This window comes from Delphinapterus leucas, chromosome 16, assembly GCF_059928025.1.
Source record: "Delphinapterus leucas isolate spDelLeu-1000000601 "Yukka" chromosome 16, BTC_Dleu_Yukka2, whole genome shotgun sequence".
In the NCBI taxonomy this organism is placed as follows: Eukaryota; Metazoa; Chordata; class Mammalia; order Artiodactyla; family Monodontidae; genus Delphinapterus; species Delphinapterus leucas.
In genome coordinates, this window is record NC_143144.1 from 38,880,108 (window position 1) to 38,898,854 (window position 18,747).

General features: G+C 36.3%; 1 protein-coding gene across 2 annotated transcripts in view; it reads left to right on the top strand.

Moving 5' to 3' along the window:
* Positions 1–18,747, top strand: part of BMPR1A (bone morphogenetic protein receptor type 1A) — a 140,499-nt gene that overhangs the window by 30,662 nt on the left and 91,090 nt on the right. The gene's annotated exons all lie outside the window — the stretch shown is intronic.

Genomic DNA, 18,747 nt, shown 5'->3' on the forward strand with positions numbered 1-18,747 from the left:
ACTTCACACCCACGAGGATGGCTGTAATCAAAAAGGTAAAAACAAGTGTTGGTAAGCATATGGAGAAATGGGAACCTTTATATGCTGCTGTGAGAATGTAAAATGATTCAGCTGCTTCGAAAAATAGTTTAACAGTTCCTCAAAAAGTTAGAGTTACCATGTGATCCAGTAATTCTACTCTTAGGTATATACCCAAAAGAATTAAAAATATGTTAACTCAAAAACTTGTATATGAAAGTTCATTGCAGCATTATTCATAATAGCCAAGAAGTGGAAATAACCCAAATGTCCATTACCTGATAAATAGATAAAATGTGGTTTACCTATACAATGGAATATTCACCCTTGAAAAGAAGTGAAATACTGACTCATGCTGCATACAACATGGATTAACCTTGAAAACATGATGCTAAGTGAAAGAAGCCAGTCATAAAGGACCACATATTGTATGCTTCAATTTATATGAAAATCCAGAATAGGTGGGCTTCCCTGGTGGCGCAGTGGTTGAGAGTCCGCCTGCCGATGCAGGGGACACGGGTTCGTGCCCCGGTCCGGGAAGATCCCACATGCTGTGGAGCGGCTGGGCCGGTGAGCCATGGCCGCTGAGCCTGCGTGTCCGGAGCCTGTGCTCCGCAACGGGAGAGGCCACAGCAGTGAGAGGCCCGCATACCGTAAAAAAAAAAAAAAAAAATCCAGAATAGGCAAATACATAGAGAAAGTGGACAAGGTTGGGCGGCGGAGGGGGGGGTAGTTGCATGTGATTGCTAATGGTTACAAGGTTCTTTTTTAGGGTGCTGAAGTGTTCTGGAATTAGATAGTGATGATGCTTTTACAGTTTTGTGAATATGCTGATAACTACTGATTTGTATGCTTTAAAAGAGTAAATTTTATATGTGAATTATATCTCCAAAAACGAAGCAAAACTTCAGGGACTCCTAAAGTGGCAGTTCCCAGATGTTGGTGTTAGTATTGTGAAAGTAAGTAGCTTTAATCTTTGGGGAACAAATTTCTTTAATGGTTTCCAGTTTTTTGCTTTGAACAAATTTGAAGGATTTTTCAATTCCAATATTCAAAAATAATTTGTTAGCTGCTAAGTCATTAAAAATATTTTTGGTGGTAAATGACAATTTCAGTAAATAACTAGGAAGGAATTTTGTAAATTTGTGCGACTCTAAAAAATTGTGTGACTCTACTGGTAAAATTCCTTCCATTCCAGTCACCTATTAATATGAACAAAATTTCTCAGTACCTTCTTAAAAAAAAATCAAAAACAGAGAAGTAGGGATACACTGAATCATCTCATTTTAGCAATAATTATGCGAACAGATGAACTAATTGAAAAAAAAGCCCCATCCAGCCCATTAACAGATACATTTCCAGTAAAATTTTTACTTTTAATGTTGTTAATTGCTATCACATCTGTATTGTTTTTTTATTTAAATCAATTATGTATGCTAATAGTAATGGTAATTGAATCTCAAATAATTTTTAAAACTCTTAGAGGATTAATTATGATCAAAGGAAATTTTAAAGAAATTTCCATTCAAACTGCAGATATGTATGAGTGATTAATAATAGACTTTCAAGTATAAAAATTATTACATGCAGGGTGAATGGAATAAGATGATATGAGTTCAAGGAGGGAAAAAAAATGATGTGAAAATTTTATCTTCAAGTGGATCATACTGGGTGTCAGATCACAGTGGTGTTTGGATTCTGTTGAACAGATTTAAGAGTGATGTCACAGATTTATGTAAAATGTCGGTATTTACAATAGGCCAGAAATCATATTCTTTGCAGTTATCTGACTTGTGAAAGATATTAGATGTCAACTTTAAAACGTGTGAGGGATTATGTAGGGTTTTACAGTTATATTTGGGGACACACAAGCCAAAAAAACTATTAACCAGTAATTGAAGGCCAGTGCTCAAATGCTTAGATTTTGTATGTTAGGTTAAGTCCCAAGTTCGAAACGTCTCTGTCACTTATTGGTTGTGTAAACTTAATCTCTCTAAGCAGTCTTCCCATAACCGAAAGCAAAGATGCAGCTTCCTGGGGTGTTGTGAAGATTAAATAAGACCAGGTAGGGCTTCCCTGGTGGCGTAGTGGTTAAGAATCCGCCTGCCAATGCAGGGGACTCGGGTTTGAGCCCTGGTCCGGGAAGATCCCACATGCCATGGAGCAACTAAGCCTGTGCACCACAACTACTGAGCCTGTGCTCTAGAGCCCGCGAGCCACAACTACTGAAGCCTCCGTGCCTAGAGCCTGTGCTCCGCAACAAGAGAAGCCACCGCAATGAGAAGCCCGGGCACGGCAACAAAGAGTAGCCCCCTCTCGCCGCAACTAGAGAAAGCCCGCACTCAGCAACAAACATCCCATGCAGCCAAAAATAAATAAATTTATTTTAAAAAAAAAGATCAGGTAAGGAAAATGTTTAGCACAGCACCTGGCACTTAGCACTAGTCACTAACATTTATTCGACAGTTACTACATACCAAGTACTTTTCAAAGTGCTTTATACATGTTATCACTTTAATTTTCCACAAATCTTTGAGGTAGAAGTTATTTCTGTTTTGCATAAGGGGTTAGATGAGAGGCTTATGCTCTGGAGAGCAACATAATTCACTAATTAAATGTACCAGCTCTGAAGCCCCACTTATTTGCGTTTGAATCCTACCTTTGCCACTTATTAGCAGTGTGACTTTGCTAATATATATATAATATTCTATACTCTGTTTTCCCACCTGTACAATGGGATAATAAAAGCACCTAAGTCAAGGACTAACTTATTTATTACTATATCTATAACTGTTCATTGTCAAATATTCTTTGAACTGTATTCAACTCCCTACTCTGTTCAGTAGCTCACTGCCTTGTTCCTTTCTGAAAACTCTTCTGCCACCTGTGCTTAATAAATTGATCCCATTCTTTTTTGGTCGTCACTACAGTCTTTTCCCCAATTACTCTGTGCCTTTTGATCATTTTCTTGACTTCTGTACGTGTGTACGCATGCTGATGTGGACAAGGCAAAGGAAAGTTAGTTGGATCTGTGTTTTGGGATTTCAGTGTTTAGTATTTACATTTAACTTGTGAGGGAAGGAGGAAGGAAAATTAAAAGGTATAGCATTGGGCCAGAATGTCATTGGCAACCAAATCACATTCAGTTGTATAGTGATGGGTACCTGTATTTTTATTTCATCTACACAGGGTGGGCAGGATTTCTGATTACATATTTACTCACTGACAGAATGTCTTTTGGTATTGTAAAATAGTGTTCAGTTAATTTAAAATACAAAATGGTCAATTGTCTTAGTCCATTCAGACTGCCATTACACAATACCATAAAACTGGGTGGCTTATAAACAACAACATTTCTCACAGTCCAGAGGCTGAGAAGTCCAAGATCTAGCTGCTGACAGATTCACAGTCTGATGAGAGTCCACTTCCTGGTTCATAGAAGGCCATCTTTTCCCTGTATCCTCACATGGCAGAAGGATCAAGGGAAGTCTCTGGGTTCCCTTTTATAAGGCTCTAATTCCATTCATGAGGGCTCCACCCTTATAACCTAATTACCTTCCAGAGGCTCTACCTCCAAATATCATCACATTGGGCATTAGGATTTAACATATGAATTTTGGAGGGACATGAACATTCAGTCTGTATGTCAATTATACAGTACAATTGGTATTTTACAGTACAGTTGGTTTTCGATTGCTGCTGTAATAAATTACCACAAACTTACTGTTTTAAACAGAAAAAAATTATTATCTTACACTTTTGTAGGTCAGAAGTCCAACACAGGTGTCACCAGACTAAAATCAAACTGTCTGCTGGACTGCGTTCCTTTCTGGAGGCTCTAGGGGAGAATCTGATTCTTTGTCTTTTTCAGCTTCTATAGGCCAACCAGTATCCTTGGCTTGTAGCCTCCTTCTTCATCATCTTCAAAGCCAACAAGATCTCATCCCTCAGACCCTTTGTCTTCTCTTTCTCTCTCTCACCACAGCTGGGAAGGGCTCTCTGCTTTTAGGGACTCGTGATTGGGTTGAGCCCAACGGGATAACCTCCCCATCTCAAGATTTGTACCCTTAATCACATCTGCAAAATCCCTTTTGTCATGCGAGCTAACATTCATATGTTCCAGGGATTAGGATGTGTATGTCTTTGAGGGGACCACTGTTCTGCTACCACAGTTGGTTTTTAGTCAGTTATATAACATTAAACTTAATTTTATCTATTTATTTTGATAAACGTGAGGACTACAGTAGTGGTTAAGTGGTAAGACTTTGGAGTTGTGACCATAGGCAAGTTATTCGCTTCTGAACCTGTTTCCTCTCTGGTAAAAGGGCCATAATAGTGCTTACTAGTATATATTGAAATACAAATAATAGTTTAGGGCTATAGCCTGGAGTCAGGAGACTTATACCAATTTTTTTGTGACTGTCTCAACTAAGCAAATTTGTGATCTCCTAACTCACAAGGTTGTTGCGAGGGTCAAATAACTCATGACTATAGAATTGCTTTGAAATGTATAAAAATTATATAAAATTTCCGTGGTATTAATTTTAGAATACCTTAAAAATTTTTTTGTCAATGGTGGGAATGTTATTAAACATTCCCAATATATTAATATTCTTTGATCCCTGGGTAGCAAATTTTTTATTTTTCTTTCCCATATTTTCGGACTTGTCTCCTTTTTTTAAATAATGATAAATGAAAAGATAATATGGGAATTAAAAGTACATAAGCTGCATTTTTTTTTAGTCACTAAGATTTAAAACTCAAATTTATCTAGATTATTTGTATTAATTTAAAATAATTTTCTCTTCAAAACTTCTTAGGAGCTGATTACTGCCTTTGTTATAGAAGCAAAATAAATACTAACTCCACCTTGTATTAATAAAACTAATTGTTCTTAAAACCTGAGCTGCATTTGTTAATCTTGGGTAGTAGACATTCAAGTAATAGAAATGAAGTCTTCATTTATAATTGGGTTATCTTTGTACTCGATGTTTGATACAAAAACATCACTGTATATTAAGCAAAAACCATTTTTAAAAAGTGATCTGATTTCTTATTTTTTCCCTTACACTGTAATAGTGAATAGATGTTTTTCCCCTAAGCAGCACAAAGATGCCATTTTGAGAGGTTAAATTACTTTCTAAATGTTGCTGTGAAGGAGGAGAGAAGGAAAAGAGATCAGGTTACACATTCTTTGTTCCAGAGCCTACCACTGCACTTGAAGTTTGGAGCCACAGTGGTGAGGCTAGAGTATGCATTTGCCACAGTATCTTCAATCCCGCCCCCACGTAGGGAGCCAGAGACTTAGACATTTTCCCTGGCGGGGCCCCCAAAAGAGAACCATTTTAACTTAAATATTTGTAAAAATTGCTACTTAGTTTTTTCTTTTACAGTCTTTACTTTTATATAGTTTAGCTTCCAAGTGAGCCTGAAGATTATTTCTTTGTCTAGTCAAAGGTATTTAAAAAATGGTAATTTTTTGAGAGGCCTACAAATTATATTTTAATATTACAATTAAACACAAATTTAACTCAAATTAATATTGAGTTAAACTTAAAAAGTATTTTACATTTTATTTTGAGAAAAAAAATAACCTTCCTGGCATAAAATGTCATGAATTGGACTGTTCTTATATTTCACAAATGTGATGGGAAAAAGTCCCGAAAGCAGTTACAATATTTCTTTTGTTCTATTTCCTTGCTGCTCTTAGATAAATGAAGACTTCAAAAAGATTTTTCACATAAAAACTGTCATAAAATTCCCAGTGTCATATTCTGAATGTTAATTTGACTGTTTTATGTTACAATTTTTCGAGTTCTAAGTTTTAGTTAGAATATATATAAACTTTTTTTTAACTTTTAAGGAATCACTTAAAAAATTTGGTTATTAAAATTTGAATATATTTCATAAGTATATGTTTATATGTAACTGGTCCCATTTCTGAGGGTTTAAGAAACTTAAGCATTATTTGTAAACTAACTATACCTCTGTTAAACATTATCAGTCCATTAAAAAGCACTGATTTTTTTCCCCATATCTAGGTCATTTTAAGTATTAATAACGTGCATCAATCTGCTTAATACTCTTCAGAAAAAAGTCATTATTATTAGTAATCAGATTGTGTCATAGAAATATAGTCCCATTTATATCAATCTTTTTAGTATTTTGAGAGTAGGTGTCATATTTTCTAAACAAGACTTGTCCCCTCACACTTTTTCCAAAAGAGGAAAGATACAACTGATAAAAATTTGTGGCTGGGCATTGGGACTTGATGTTCTATTGTATACTGTTCATACAGGTTTTGTTCTCTTTAGCTCATGATTAAGTTCTAATTTGTTTACATATTTTTGCTCAATAATAAGATGTCGGATTGGCTTTATATTCTGTGGCCCTCATTCTGTAGTCTTATCTTTGCTTCTCTGTTAATCCCCTCCTTCTCTTCTTATCTAATAAATCCAAGCCTTCTCAGTAGGCTCAACCTAAATCTTACCTTTTCAGTGAAGCCTTAATTTCATCTGAGCTCTTGATCATTTCTTCCTTTTCTGTGCTTCTGTAGGGCTTTTAATGACAGTTTGTACTATTTTTCTTTCTAAGTATTTGTCCTCTGTCTCTGATTTAAAATAATTATACTAGCTACCATTTGTGTTTCTACGGTATGCTGTGCCATTATTGTTAATCTTAAAAATAGCTGGTAAGGTAAGCATTGACCTACTTATACGAGGAAAGTGAACAGTTACGCTGTGCTGGAAGTTTAGTCACGTCTTTTGTCTTTGGCTCCTATCATGCATATTGGGAACCTTAAACATATTAGATTATTAATAAATACGGGGTGATTAGATGACTGATATTTTGGTTCCCTCTTCCTTTTAAAGATGGTTTTTGGAAAGGGCGAGAAAAGCTGAGTCTATTAGGATTTGTGAATTTTTCGTTCTTTGAGTTGCATGGCATGTCAAGCACCATCATGGGTTTTTCTTCTAAACTTCCATGTGTTCAAAAATAGAACGTGTTCCAAAACAATTGACGTGTGGTTCCCTACATTGCTTAAAAATCTATGACTGCATGAAGCAGGGAAGATGTTTGAAAGTAACCTGTGAGAATATAGAGTATGCTGCTGTGGGATCTTGTTATTTAAATCATTAAGTGAATATATTTATATATTTAAAAAACTGGATGTAGAATGGAGATAAATCTCATGAGATATTTTTGAGTTTTGAATCTTTTATTGTATTTGAACACTTTGTACATTTGCTATTTGTTATTTTGACATAAAAATCATTAATTGCTAGTGAGAGTTGAGACATTTTGGACACACTTTCTTTTTTAAAAAAATTAATTAATTAATTTGGTTGCGTCAAGTCTTAGTTGCGGCACATGGGATCTTTGTTGCGCCTGCGGGATCTTTCATTGCAGCACATGGACTCTTCGTTGCAGCATGCAGGCTTAGTTGCCCTCCGGCATGTGGAATCTTAGTTCCCTGGACCACCAGGGAAGTCCCTGGACACATTTTCTTAAGCATATTTTTAAAATTTTTGTATTTATTCCTATGGTGCCAATTTTTTACTAGAAAACTGTGCCCCATCTTATTTTTTTATATTTATTTTTGGCTGTGCTGGGTATTTGCTTCTGCGTGAGGGCTTTCTCCAGCTGTGGCAAGCGGGGGCCGCTCTTCATCGCAGTGCACGGGCCTCTCACTGTCGCGGCTTCTCTTGTTGCGGAGCACAGGCTCCAGGCGCGCAGGCTCAGCAATTGTGGCTCACGGGCCTAGTCGCTCTGCGGCATGTGGGATCCTCCCAGACCAGGGCTCGAACCCGCGTCCCCTGCATTAGCAGGCAGACTCTCAACCACCGCGCCACCAGGGAAGCCCTGTGCCCCATTTTAGTGCTTTACTTTTGTAGCTTCCTAACCCATGTTATTTTTATATCTTTGCAAAAACCAAGTAATTGACAAATTTATTACAATATCCATACTTCAAAACTTAATATTGTTTAACACATTATCAATAAAAGCATTTTAACCATTTTCTCCACATTATTTGATAAATGTTATTGGTTTTGTCTGTTTTTAATTTTTATAAATACATAATGCATTAATTATTTTTTGTTCATTGAGCTTTGGAATTAAATCCTGATAAGGGTTTTACTTTTTAAATATTGAGGTTATGTGTGTGTGTCTTGTAGGGAAAAGAATGGCTTTAAAAACATCAAAGTGAAGACTTACACATAGAAACTTAACACTAGCATATATGAAATATAAATAGAATTATGTACTAATAGTATTTTAATGTAAGCCTTCAGACTGTAATTTTTTTTTTTTTTGGCATGGCCAAAAAGAAATTTATTTAGGTAAATTTATATATACATTTATAGTAACAGCTATTAACATACAAATTGGTTTTATTGTTTAAACATTTCTACCATGTCAGATTTCACTGATGGTTGTAGTAAATAGCAATTCTTTATTAAAATTTAATAAAGACCTATATATTTCTAGAGGGTCTCACGACCTGGAGCTATGTATTCATATGAATTATATTAAACAATTTTTTAATTTTAAAAACACTATTTTACAATTATAATACTATATGAAACTTTAATAAGAACTTTTGCAGCATCAATTAAGTAACAGGAGCTAAGCTAAAAAGAGGAATCAAAATGACTTTAGGGAAGAAAGCACAGGCAGATGTTCTGCTGTGGTTGAGGGTGTCCAGGGCCTGGCTGCTGTGAAGTTGAGCCAAACCTGCAGGTGGCCCTGGGTCCCAGAGTGCTCTCAGCATGACCCTTCTCTCTCCTGGGGCAGCTGGGGACCCAGGGGAGCCCCTGGTCCTTCTGGGCCCAGACTGTAATAGTTTTAAAGGAGCCACACGTCACTGTAACAGAGCAGTTGTCTTTTTATCCCCCTTATTATATTGAGATTTTGCCCAGTAATGTCTTTTTACTTAAACTTACACATCTTTGTCAAAGCTATCATAATACCTTGTTTTACATTTCTTTTTTGGCACTTATCATCATTGTAATTATAATTTGTATGAACATTTTTAACAGGATCTGTTGTGTTTCCATTCTTAGAAACTGTAAGGCTCTGTGTGAGGAAGGAATCTTACTTGGCTCCGTGTGTTACTGGGCTGAGCACAGTGCCTGGCCCACCACACATGTTCAGTAACTTCTTTGTGGCAGCAGCCAGTGTTCTTTTTTTTTTAGTCCTCTTTAATTAATGAAAAAAGCTTTGATTCTATAAAACTTTTAGTCTTTTTAGAGACCCTGGAAAGAAACATATTAACCAAAAAGCAGAGCTGACTTCAATTTTACTTGTCTTGAAAATAACTGGCCATTTCAATGATTGTAAGATCAATGAAAGTGAAGAATTTATTAGGAGTTGAAATTCAGGTTTAGCTGTATTTTCAAAAGATATCATCCTTCAATACTTTTGCTTGCATTTTTGTTACTGTGATTTAAGATGGTTGTAATTATTTTTGATTGATGATACCTGTCAAAAAACAAGCCTAACCAACTATTTCTGCTGGATTCTGAGTGCTGAGAAACAAAAACTGAGAAGTTTGTGAACTGTTGCAAGTTGTCTCTAAAATGAGATAATAAAATCTACTTCACAAGGTAATTTAGGCTTTAATGAAATACGTAAATGTGAGTGTTTAGTAGTGTCCCTTGCACACTGTAGGTGTGCTATAAATGTTAATTAGGTGTGCTATAAATGTTAATTATCTTGTAGGTGTAAGAAAACTGCCCTTCACAAAAGCAACTGAAAATTTAAAGATGAATTTCTTTCCCATTGCAAACTAGTATCAAAATGCAAATTTGGTATACTACTTTAAAAAAGACAGATGTTAAATGGCACTTGGTGACGGTGGAGCTTATTTAACCTTGCTTTGAATCTCTGAATGGCTATATTATAGAAAATCTTGTGATATCCCTTTTTGGAGGGAAGAATTACCTAAAAACAAGAAAAATGTGAAAGAAAAGCAGACCTACTATGATTCTTTAACCTTGAAGTTGTGAACTGGTGGCCTCTTAGCTGGATTTGGCCTGCGGGCATGCTATATTTGGCTTACGCTGTATTTCTTTAATTAGTTACAAACAATTAAAAGTTGGGAGATTTCCCAAAAAGAAAATCCAGCTCTCTGGCTTATTTTGAAAAACTGGAATATGGCAGCATAGGACCTACGTTCCCCAGTTGCAACAATCAGTGGAGCTAAGTAGAGGATGCTCTAATCTGGCACTCTGTGTTGTCTCCCCAATCCTAAAGTGACAGTGCTTTTTTGACTCTATCGAAAAAGGGAAGCCTAAAATAGAGCCGTTTGCATTTTAAGAAAAATAGGAAAGCTTCTAATTCTTTGTGAAAATAAAGAACATTTTTACATATATCTGTCAAAGGTCACAGTTTAGGACTTAAGAAAAAATCATAGTAGGAACTGTGATTAATATGATGTGTGGAAAATATGTGTAATGAAAAACTTTTACTAGAACATGAACTCAAACATCAACAGGGATTTTTTTAAAAATGAGAATAAAATAAAATTAGTGAAGCTGCTATGAAGGAAAAAACTCATATTATTAAGAGAAATTTCCTGGGCATAAAATCTCTTACGTATGTTGAGTTACTTAGAGTGTTTAGAGAGCAAAGAAATTAGTATGCTTTAGTACCAATAATTTGGAGACATGAGTTTACATGGAAATACTGCTTAAGTGTTGAAAATATGACCAAGAGGGACTTCCCTGGTGGTCCAGTGGTAAAGAATCTGCCTTACAATGCAGGGAACTCAGGTTCGATCCCTGGTCAGGGAACTAAGGTCCCACATGCCGCAGGGCAACTAAGCCAGCACACCACAACTACTGATCTCGCATGCCTCAACTAGAGAGCCTGCGTGCTGCAAACTGCAGAGCCCACGTGCCCTGGAGCCTGTGTGCCACAACTAGAGAGAGAAAAACCCTCATGCCACAACTGGAGAGAAGCCCGCACGCCACAACGAAAGATCCTGCATGCCTCAGCGAAGATCCTGCATGCCGCAACTAAGACCCAACATAGTCTTAGTAAATAAAAATAAAATAAATCTTTTCAAAAAAAACTTTAAAAAAATATGACCACAAAATTTATAGGGCAGCTTCTACAAAAATGCTAAATTATTTCTGTTGAGGTTGATGTAAGCACAGAGATAAATATCACCTCGTTAACTCTATTTGGTTTTGATATCAGTGAGAATTTTGACTATTTCTCCTCTCTTTTTTCTAGTCTTTGCCTCTTCGTTGGTTTATTTCCATCAGCAAATAATCTCTAGTATAGACTTAGTAAGAAAGCAGTTATCTTCCAGCCTCCTGCTTAGTAGCCACATGCATCGGGGAGTTGTTTACTTGCAGTACCTTCTCTCCCTCACCTTCCCTTGACTATTTAGCCTGCTCCTATCATCCATCTACCTGTTTGCCATGAGTAATGTCTCAAAAACCATTCTTGTCAGTGTCATTGATGGCTTCCATGTGCCAGATTTTCTGTACTCATCGTGAGCTGCTCAGTGGTATTTGACACAACTGACTCCTCTGCATGGAACTCTTATCTGCTGTAGTAATCTGTTGCCTTCCAGGTCTTTCAGCGAAGTCCAAATGGTGGCTGAGGAACATGCTAAGTCAGGGCTGAGGAATGGACTCTTGCTGGTTTAAGCCTTTACCCCTAAGCCCTGAAGTCCTGTGTAAATTCTGTATCATAACTCGGGTTTTATACCTTTTATCCTGCACTTTAGGCTAATTTATGAAAGGACAAAAAAGAGGATTTCGAAAGTAAAAATAATCACGTTAAAGAATCTGAACTCCAGGGCTTCTCTGGTGGCGCAGTGGTTGAGAGTCTGCCTGCCCATGCAGGGGACACGTGTTCGTGCCCTGGTCCGGGAAGATCCCACATGCTGCGGAGTGGCTGGGCCTGTGAGCCATGGCTGCTGAGCCTGCGCGTCCGGAGCCTGTGCTCCGCAACGGGAGAGGCCACAACAGTGAGAGGCCCGCGTACCGCAAAAAAAAAAAAAAAAAGAATCTGAACTCCATTATGAATACTTCTTGCCTCTGTATTGCAAATGCAAATGTTTGAATGACTGTGATGTAAAGGGAAGGGAGAAGAATCTAGGAATTTGACATGAAATATCACATTTAAATAAGCATTTTTTTCCCTTGCAGAACAAACATTTGCTTATAACATAAGTTGAGGTGCAAGTAGCACTTAGATCCAGTGGGTCTGAAGCCGAAAAAAAAGTCCTTGTAGGTACTTATTATTTCTTCACCTAGAATATTAACTTCAGTCAATTTAAAAAACATAACATTTTAATAACTTGGTGTCAAATTATAGGAAGTTACCCAAATTTTAGATTTTTATAAAATTCTAACTAAAGATAACAAACACAGAAGTGTGAAAAAATAGGAGTTAAGTACTTTTTGTTACTCAAATAACCCCTAAGCATTACAGGAAAAGCCAGTTGTCAAATCAAAGTAGAAAATTGTTCCCTTTAAAATGAAATCAGATGGGTAGAATAACATACTCTGATTTTACTGCCCAAGCCACAACTCTAAAAGCATAATAATAAGTGTAATAATGTTATAGGTTTATTAAGATTGCTACATAAAACAAAAAATATATTCAGTGTTGTCTTTAATAACAGTTTACACCAGCCATTTTCTTTATGTTTTCTGCTTTTAATGTCAAATTTAGAAATTACTTCCCCGTTGCAATAATATTTTCAAGTTCTTTTATAGTTTCACATTTTACATCTTAACCTTTTATTTATCTGGAATTAATTTTGTCGCATGAGGTAAGGATCCAGTTCAGTTTTTCCTCAAATGGGCAGCACATTCAACACCTTTTATTTATTTGAGATGCTGCTTTTATTACATTCTTATATATATATATGAATCTACTTTTGGCCTCCTCTTATAATGTGTCTCTTGACAGTAGAACACATTGTTTATATTGATGTAGCTTCCAGTATATTTTAATACATGGTAAGGCAGATACTTCTTTGTTACTTTTCCAAAAGTTTTGGATACTCCAAAGTTTATTTTTCCAAATGTCTTTAGAGTCCTTTTTGTCTGATTCCATTCAAAACCCTGTTAACATTTGTTGATAGATTTGGATAGAACTGATGTCTTTACAGTATATAGTATTCTAACTCATAAAGTGGTACCCCTTCTTTTATTAATCTTCTTTGACTTTCAGTAAAATTTTTAGTATATTTTTAGATGCTGCTGTGAATGAGATTATTTTTTCATTATATTTTGTAAACTTTTGTTAATATATGAAAAACGTGTATATTTAATAAACTTCACATGTTTAACTCTTCTTTTAGTTTTAATAATTTTTTGGTTGATTCTAATGGGAGATTTTTAAAAAATATGTCTTTAAATAATGATAACCTGTTAAATGAATTTTAGTATACTTATTCTCATATGGGATTTAGTTTACGTTAAAAGCACGTATATCAATAGGATAGTGCATTGAGTTTGGTTAGTTCTTTTGGGTTTTTTTTTTGGTTCTTTATATCACATGATTTTCTTTACAGTGCAAGATTGGTGTTTGATGATTTCTTCTTTATTTGGTGAATAGTAGTGAGTACTTAAAATATCTGTGCTTTTTAAACATCTTTATTCGGTGAAAGTATATCACAGATGTCTGTAAAAATTATTTAATTTATTTTAGCATAATGTCCTGTAGGTGTGTTTTGTTTGTTTGACTATTTTAATTCTTTTGTTTATTTCTGCTTAGGAGAGCAGAAAATTATTTTCTCCCAGCTCTGGAGGCTAAACATCTAAAATCAGGTTGTTGCCTGAGCCATGCTCCCTCTGAGGGTGCTAGGGAAGGATCTGTTCCAGGCCTCTTTCCTGACTTCTCATAGCCGCAAGCATTCATTGGGCTGTAGATGGCCATCTTCTCCCTGTCTCTCTTCACATGTCTTTATACAAATTTCCCCCTTTTATAAGGACACCAGCCATATTCGATTAGGGCCCACTCTGATGATCTCATTTTAATATGATGACCTCTGTAAAGACAATATCTTCAAATCAAGGTCACATTCTGAGGTACTGGAGATTAGGACTACAACACATGAAGTTAATTCATTTATGTTTTTATTTTTACTTTTTATTTTGAAATTACTTCATACTTAGAAAAGATGCAAGAATAGCATAGTATCCATTCATCTGTCGATGGACATTTAGGTTGCTTCCATGTCCTGGCTATATAGAATCTAAAAAAAAAAATGATACTGATGAACCTAGCGGCAGGGCAGGAGTAAAGACATAGACATAGAGAATGGACTTGAGGACCTGGGGTGGAGGGTGAAGCTGGGGCGAAGTGAGAGTAGCATCAACATATATACACTACCGAATGTAAAACACATAGCTGGTGGGAAGCAGCAGCATAGCACAGGGAGATCAGCTCCGTGTTTTGTGACGACCTAGAGGGGTGAAATAGGGAGGGTGGGGGGAGGCTCAAGAGGGAGGGAATATGGGGATATATGTATGCATATGGCTGATTCACTTTGTTGTATAGCAGAAACTTAACAGCGTCGTGAGGCAATTATACTCCAATAAAGATGTATTTTAAAAAATAAAACCTTAAAAAACAAAAGCACAGTAAAACTCCCATATACTCTTTATCTGTGATTCATCAATTTTTAACATTTTCCCACATTTGCATTGTTCTCTGGGTCTCTACTTCTTTCCTTTACCTAATCTACATGTACACAATTTTATTTTTTTTTACATCTTTACTGGAGTATAATTGCTTTACAATGGTGTGTTAGTTTCTGCTTTATAACGAAGTGAATCAGTTATACATATACATGTGTTCCCATATCTCTTCCCTCTTGCGTCTCCCTCCCTCCCACCCTCCCTATCCCACCCTTTTAGGTGGTCACAAAGCACCGAACTGATCTCCCTGTGCTTTGCGGCTGCTTCCCACTAGCTATCTATTTCACGTTTGGTAGTGTATATATGTCCGTGCCACTCTCTCACTTTGTCACAGCTTGCCCTTCCCCCTCCCCATATCCTCAAGTCCATTCGCTAGTAGGTCTGTGACTTTATTCCTGTCTTACCCCTAGGTTCTTCATGACATTATTTTTTTTTTATTATATATATATGTGTTAGCATACGGTATTTGTCTTTCTCTTTCTGACTTAGTTCACTCTGTATGACAGACTCTAGGTTCATCCACCTCATTACAAATAGCTCAATTTCATTTCTTTTTATGGCTGAGTAATATTCCATTGTATATATGTGCCATATCTTCTTTATCCATTCATCCGATGATGGGCACTTAGGTTGTTTCCATCTCCGGGCTATTGTAAATAGAGCTGCAATGAACATTTTGGTACATGACTCTTTTTGAATTATGGTTTTCTCAGGGTATATGCCCAGCAGTGGGATTGCTGGGTCATATGGTAGTTCTATTTGTAGTTTTTTAAGGAACCTCCATACTGTTCTCCACGGTGGCTGTACCAATTCACATTCCCACCAGCAGTGCAAGAGTGTTCCCTTTTCTCCACACCCTCTCCAGCATTTATCGTTTCTAGATTTTTTGATGATGGCCATTCTGACTGGTGTGAGATGATATCTCATTGTAGTTTTGATTTGCATTTCTCTAATGATTAATGATGTTGAGCGTTCTTTCATGTGTTTGTTGGCAGTGTGTATATCTTCTTTGGAGAAATGTCTGTTTAAGTCTTCTGCCCATTTTTGGATTGGTTTGTTTCTTTTTTTGTTATTGAGCGGCTTGTAAATTTTGGAGATGAATCCTTTGGCAGTTGCTTCATTTGCAAATATTTTCTCCCATTCTGAGGGTTGTCTTTTGGTCTTGTTTATGGTTTCCTTTGCTGTGCAAAAGCTTTGAAGTTTCATTAGGTCCCATTTGTTTATTTTTGTTTTTATTTCCATTTCTCTAGGAGGTGGGTCAAAAAGGATCTTGTGATCTTGTGATTTGTGTCATAGAGTGTTCTGCCTATATTTTCCTCTAAGCGTTTGATAGTTTCTGGCTTTACATTTAGGTCTTTAATCCATTTTGAGCTTATTTTTGTGTATGCTGTTAGGGAGTGATCTAATCTCATACTTTCACATGTAGCTGTCCAGTTTTCCCAGCACCACTTACTGAAGAGGCTGTGCTTTCTCCACTGTACATTCCTGCCTCCTTTATCCAAGATAAGGTGACCATATGTGTGTGGGTTTATCTCTGGGCTTTCTATCCTATTCCATTGATCTACCTTTCTGTTTTTGTGCCAGTACCATACTGTCTTGATTACTGTAGCTTTGTAGTATAGTCTGAAGTCAGGGAGCCTGATTCCTCCAGCTCCGTTTTTCTTTCTCAAGACTGCTTAGGCTATTCGGGGTCTTTTGTGTTTCCATACAAATTGTGAAATTTTTTGTTCTAGTTCTGTGAAAATGCCAGTGGAAGTTTGATAGAGATTGCATTGAATCTGTAGATTGCTTTGGGTAGTAGAGTCATTTTCACAATGTTGATTCTTCCAATCCAAGAACATGGTATATCTCTCCATCTATTTGTATCATCTTTAATTTCTTTCATCAGTGTCTTATAATTTTCTGCATACAGGTCTTTTGTCTCCTTAGGTAGGTTTATTCCTAGATATTTTATTCTTTTTGTTGCAGTGGTAAATGGGAGTGTTTTCTTGGTTTCACTTTCAGATTTTTCATCATTAGTGTATAGGAATGCCAGAGATTTCTGTGCATTAATTTTGTATCCTGCTACTTTACCAAATTCATTGATTAGCTCTAGTAGTTTTCTGGTGGCATCTTTAGGATTCTCTCTATATAGTATCATGTCATCTACAAACAGTGACAGCTTTACTTCTTCTTTTCCAATTTGGATTCCTTTTATTTCCTTTTCTTCTCTGATTGCTGTAGCTAAAACTTCCAAAACTATGTTGAATAAGAGTGGTGAGAGTGGGCAACCTTGTCTTTTTCCTGATCTTAGTGGAAATGTTTCCAGTTTTTCACCATGGAGGACGATGTTGGCTGTGGGTTTGTCATATATGGCCTTTATTATGTTGAGGAAAGTTCCCTCTATGCCTACTTTCTGCAGGGTTTTTATCATAACTGGGTGTTGAATTTTGTCGAAAGCTTTCTCTGCATCTATTGAGATGATCATACGGTTTTTCCCCTTCAGTTTGTTAATGTGGTGTATTACGTTGATTGATTTGCATATATTGAAGAATCCTCGCATTCCTGGAATAAACCCCACTTGATCATGGTGTATGATCCGGTTAATGTGCTGTTGGATTCTGTTCGCTAGTATTTTGTTGAGGATTTTTGCATCTATGTTCGTCAGTGATATTGGCCTGTAGTTTTCTTTCTTTGTGACATCCTTGTCTGGTTTTGGTATCAGGGTGATGGTGGCCTCGTAGAATGAGTTTGGGAGTGTTCCTCCCTCTGCTATATTTTGGAAGACTTTGAGAAGGATAGGTGTTAGCTCTTCTCTAAATGTTTGATAGAACTCACCTGGGCAGCCATCTGGTCCTGGGCTTTTGTTTGTTGGAAGATTTTTAATCACAGTTTCAATTTCAGTGCTTGTGATTAGTCTGTTAATATTTTGTATTTCTTCCTGATTCAGTCTTGGCAGGTTGTGCATTTCTAAGAATTTGTCCATTTCTTCCAGGTTGTCCATTTTATTCGCATAGAGTTGCTTGTAGTACTCTCTCATGATCTTTTGTATTTCTGCAGTGTCAGTTGTTACTTCTCCTTTTTCATTTCTAATTCTATTGATTTGAGTCTTCTCCCTTTTTTTCTTGATGAGTCTGGCTAATGGTTTATCAATTTTGTTTATCTTCTCAAAGAACCAGCTTTTAGTTTTATTGATCTTTGCTATCGTTTCCTTCATTTCTTTTTCATTTATTTCTGCTGTGATCTTTATGATTTCTTTCCTTCTGCTAACTTTGGGGTTTTTTTGTTCTTTCTGTATTTGCTTTAGGTGCAAGGTTAGGTTGTTTATTCGAGATGTTTCCTGTTTCTTAAGGTAGGATTGTATTGCTATAATCTTCCCTCTTAGAACTGCTTTTGCTGCATCCCATAGGTTTTGGTTCGTCGTGTCTCCATTGTCATTTGTTTCTAGGTAATTTTTGATTTCCTCTTTGATTTCTTCAGTGATCACTTCATTATTAAGTAGTGTATTGTTTAGCCTCCATGTGTTTGTATGTTTTACAGATCTTTTCCTGTAATCGATATCTAGTCTCATAGCGTTGTGTTCAGAAAAGATACTTGATACAATTTCAGTTTTCTTAAATTTACCAAGGCTTGATTTGTGACCCAAGATATGATCTATCCTGGAGAATGTTCCATGAACACTTGAGAAAAATGTGTGTTCTGTTCTTTTTGGATGGAATGTCCTATAAATATCAATTAAGTCCATCTTGTTTAATGTATCATTTAAATGCTTGTGTTTCCTTATTTATTTTCATTTTGGATGATCTGTCCATTGGTGAAAGTGGGGTGTTAAAGTCCCCTACTATGAATGTGTTACTGTCGATTTCCCCTTTTATGGCTGTTAGTATTTGCCTTATGTATTGAGATGCTCCTATGTTGGGTGCATAAATATTTACAATTGTTATATCTTCTTCTTGGATCGATCCCTTGATCATTATGTAGTGTCCTTCTTTGTCTCTTGTAATAGTCTTTATTTTAAAGTCTATTTTACCTGATATGAGAATTGGTACTCCAGCTTTCTTTTGGTTACCATTTGCAT